At 36.8% G+C, this 4,609-nt stretch overlaps 1 protein-coding gene across 3 annotated transcripts in view; it reads right to left on the bottom strand.

Moving 5' to 3' along the window:
* Positions 1 to 4,320, bottom strand: part of LOC137625399 (high affinity cAMP-specific and IBMX-insensitive 3',5'-cyclic phosphodiesterase 8B-like) — a 324,266-nt gene extending 319,946 nt beyond the window's left edge. For all 3 annotated transcript variants that reach the window (XM_068356283.1, XM_068356285.1, XM_068356284.1), the window contains exon 1: positions 4,065 to 4,320. The gene's annotated coding sequence lies outside the window, so the exon portion shown is untranslated. The remainder of the gene's footprint in view (positions 1 to 4,064) is intronic.
* Positions 4,321 to 4,609: the final 289 nt, after the last annotated feature.

The following is a 4,609-nucleotide window of genomic DNA, read 5'->3' as shown; positions in this document are numbered from 1 at the left end:
CGAACAGGAGAATTTAACCAATCCCTTTGGTGAGCACTGATATCACCAACAAAAACAAAAGAGGCCTTTCTAATGTCTTCTTGTATCTTAGCCATAGTGGTAAGAAGTCAATCAAAGATAGAATCATCAAAGTCTAGATTCTGATTGATGCAAAACAAATGCAAATGTTTACACATGCCCTACACTTTTATGACCTGAATCTCGACATCCACATTCATAGCAGGACTTATGAGAAGCAGGAAACTCAGTCCTAGTATACATTGCCATACCTCTTGCTTTAGGAATGGCATCCAGTTTCCAAAATGCCATGCTGTCCAGAGGCAGCAGTAATGTCTCTAACATTACTATGCAGTCCACGAATATGGCAATGCACAAGACTACACAGGCAAAGTCTAGGACACACTTGTCCAGGGTTTTGCTCAACATCTCCAGACAGAATAATAATTAAAAACAATAGAAAGGTCTCATCCTACTTGAAAACAAACATAACAATAAAGGTAGCACCAATAATAAGCAAGTGACTATATACAGAAAAAATAAAATGGCAACTCATAGACAACAGACAAAATGTCGGATAAAATGGGTTAACATGGTGGAGCCAACACACCAAGCAAGACTTAATATTATTTTTACTAAGCTACAACCCTAGTTGGAAAAACAAGATGCTATAAGCATAAGGGCTCCAACAGGGAAAATAGCCCAGTGAGGAAAGGAAATAAGGTAATGCATCAAAAAGTGTGTCTGAATGTATCCTCAAGCAAGAGAACTCTAACCCAAGACAGTGGAAGATCATTGTACAGAGGATGGAGAACAATCGCTTGATTTTGGAGTGTCCTCCTAGAAGAGCTGCTTACTATAGATAAAGTCTCTTCTACCCTTACCAAGAGGAAAGTAGTCCCTGAACTATAACACTGGAGCAGTTATACCCTTCAGCTGACTGAATAAAAGTAATGATGGTTTAGTTATTAATAGCATTAGTGAAGTTACCAAATAAGGAAAGGGTATCCTTTTCGTAACCACCAGGCATCCCTAGCCCTTCTTTTAATCCTGCACAACATACCATTTTGGAAAAGATACGAGGAAAACTGAATGAATAGCAAGTCTCAGTGTGCCCTCAGGCATAAGAACTCTACCCCCAAGATAATGGTAGACCCAGTACAGAGGCTATGGCACATTACTTGACGTACAGTATATAAAAAGTTTCTGTGTGTTTTTCAAAAGAATCTTCAAGGTGAATCTGACTGGGATTATCCTGAAGCACATGTCAAGATCCCAACAGAATACCCCACTTGGGTCTAAAGGTTCCCCAAAGGTTACTCATGAATGGCAGAGGCAAGGGACAGTGACATTGCCCTATCAAGCAGGACAATGCCCTAGTGACTGACCATATATACATGTGATCAGCACCCAAGCCCCCCTCCCTCCAAGCTAGGGCCAGGCAATGGCTGCTGATGACTCAGCAGATATACCTATAGGCTCCCCCAAACCCCTAACCTTAGCTCATAAGAATGGTGAGGTTTCAGCGACCAAAGAAACTATCAAGTTTGAGCGGGACTCGAATCCCAGTCTGGTGTTCACCAGTCAGAGACGTTACCACATCGGCTACCACAACCCTTATTTATACTCTTAGGGGGTACATTGAATGTTAGGGAATTAGCCAGTAGCGTGCAATATACCTATTTATCTACAAAGGCACTTACCCCAATTTTTGGGGGGTAGGCGACTCGAATAAAAGTACAAAATGGGACGTTTGTTCTCTTCGTGCAATACATGAGGCAATTTGCATTGAATGATAAAGTGATTTCATTATTTCTCTTTTCATCCACGATTTTAGGGGGTACACTGTATTCTATAAAAGGGTTATAGAAGAGGGTGGGGATCCCTGCTGTAAGGGATAGAAGGCAGTTTTCGATTTATTTTGATTTGCGTCTTTCATAATGGTTACAAATTTTCTAATAACTTCCAAACTTCTCATGCGATTTTCAAAATTCAAAAAGCATAAATGAGAGGGATAAATTTCTAACATAATGATGAGAGGAAATTTATCTTTATAATCATTTGTATTTCAAATAGCGTGTTATAATTGTTAAATTTTTAAAATTTATGTTTTATGAGGAAATTCACTATAAATTCAAACTATCAATAATTAAAAGACTGGAGAAATTATTTTTCATTTATGTAGATTTTTAATGGTATATATATTTTAAAATATATAATTTTCAAGGTTATCATCGAAAATAAAGTTAATTATTCAAGAAAAAAAATTTATATAAAATCAACTTATAATCTAAGGTTTTTGTTTGTTAAAATGTCACCTTTGGGTGAGTTTTTTTTTTTCTTTTTTTTTTCTTTTTAAGGAAATGTCAAGTTCCTCCCTTGAAGTGGCCTTGTACAGTCTGCTACATTAATTCCAGTACACTTCTGTACATAAAATATTGTAATTTGCTCCACAACACTATAAAAATTAATAAGAAATGCTTTTCATGTCATGTTTACAAGCACACCAACTTTGCTTTACATGCAATGTTACCAACAGTTTCTCTTTTCTTAGATGAAGTGTCAGAAGTCTAATTAGCTTCCCGTGAATTGTACTAGAAAAGAAGGAGCCAACTGTACCAGCTCGGGTTCTAACCTCGTACAAAAAAAAAAAAAAAAAAAAAAAACAAGACACACATATGGTAACAACAACCTTTCTATTCAGAGTTGCCAAGCAACATTTAAAACACCCTCAAGTATCCCGAGATTCTTATAGAGGAAGACCTGTTGTTATTATTAGTGTTATTGTAGTTATTGGCTAGTTGGAAAAGCCGGATACTATAAACCCAAGGGTTCCAACAAGGAAAAAATAGCCCAGTGAGGAAAGGAAATAAATAAATTACAGGAAATGTAATGAACAATTGTAATGAAAAAATATAGAACAGTGACATTAAAACTGATATTTCATATATAAACTATAAAAAGGGACTTATGTCAGCATGTTCAACATAGAAACATCCACTGCAAGTTTGACCTTTTTGAAGTTCTACTGATTCAACTACCCGATTAGGAAAGACCATTCCACAACTTGGTCACAGATGGAATAAAACTTCTAGACCTAAAGATGAGCCTCCTATAAATTCATCTGATTCAGCCACTTTAAACCATTGGGCAGGTTCATTTGAGTTTCTAATAACACCCACTCTAACTCAAAAGCTGGGTAAAGTGTTTAAAAAGGGAATAAAGATGCCTAGTCTGGACCTCTGAACCTGGTTCAACGCCAAATATGGTGCTAGAAGCGTGTAGGTCTAATTTAGAAATCCTGTCTTCAGACATTACCAAGAATTCTATCTAACTTTTGCTAATTTTCCCTGTTGGAGCCCTTGGGCTTATAGCAATCCTGCTTTTCCAATTAGGGTTGTAGCTTAACTTTTAATAATAATGATGATAATTTTTATAAAAATAATAAAAAATATCAATGGGTCTAAAAAAAAAACACCTTGTTTAATAATCATGAATTTAGATATTCAAATTCTTTCGGAGATAGTGAATAGATGTGTAGACTCTATTATGCAAATTTGCTTTGACCATTCATAAAAAAACGCTTGTAAGGATTAATCATATTCCATTAACAAAAATTATTATTATTAGCTAAGCTACAACCCTAATTGAAAAAGCAATAAGCTATAGGGTTAAGCCCTATTAAGGTTCAAGCAAGAGAATTCATATATTGTTATTATCATAAACATTTCTACCATCAATTACATTAGAAAATATGCTATGGTTTCACCACCCGGTCAATTACTATAGCACTCTCTCTCTCTCTCTCTCTCTCTCTCTCTCTCTCTCTCTCTCTCTCTCTCTCTAACACACGCCATTACCTGATGTAACATACGCCCACATAATGGCTAATAGCCACCCACTTCACAGCCAGCCTTTGGCTTACAACCGCCCATCTGCACCCAACAGGAATTATGACTGCTTTTAGAACATGTGTGGAGAGAGAGAGAGAGAGAGAGAGAGAGAGAGAGAGAGGTATTCTACACACACACACACATAGCCACCTCTCGTCATTATCAATTACTCACCTGTGGTTATTTCACTGGCTATCCTTGGGATTGTTTTGCTGCAGCTATGCAATGAATTGGCTCTAGCGGGAATTATTATTATTATCCTTTCTGCTTCTTCTTCTTCTCTCTTTTTCTCTTCTTGCGTCGAAGGTATAAAAAAACACAAAGATCCACCACAAAAAGGAATCACTCGCTCAAACACTGGTTATCATAACACAACACATTTCACACGTCCGACACGTCAGAGTGCCAGACCTCAACTGAACAGCTGTGTGAGAGCAGCGTTGCTAGATTATTTCGACTGGATTATCGTACATGAGCCCTTAAATTGTCGTTTTACAACCAAAATTATCGTACACGGTTTCAATATTATTATAAAGGAGTTACATGATTGACTTATTGAAAAAATATTTTACTATAAGTGTTTAATGAAAAACACACACACATGTATATACCTAAGGTATGTATCGTACATCATACCGGATCCAAAATAATCGTACATGTATGATAATTATCGTACGAATGGCACCCCTGTGTGAGAGAGTGGCCCGGGATGACAGCTG

Source organism: Palaemon carinicauda, chromosome 32 (assembly GCF_036898095.1).
Source record: "Palaemon carinicauda isolate YSFRI2023 chromosome 32, ASM3689809v2, whole genome shotgun sequence".
Classification (NCBI taxonomy): Eukaryota; Metazoa; Arthropoda; class Malacostraca; order Decapoda; family Palaemonidae; genus Palaemon; species Palaemon carinicauda.
This window is presented reverse-complemented; position numbering and strand designations above follow the sequence as displayed.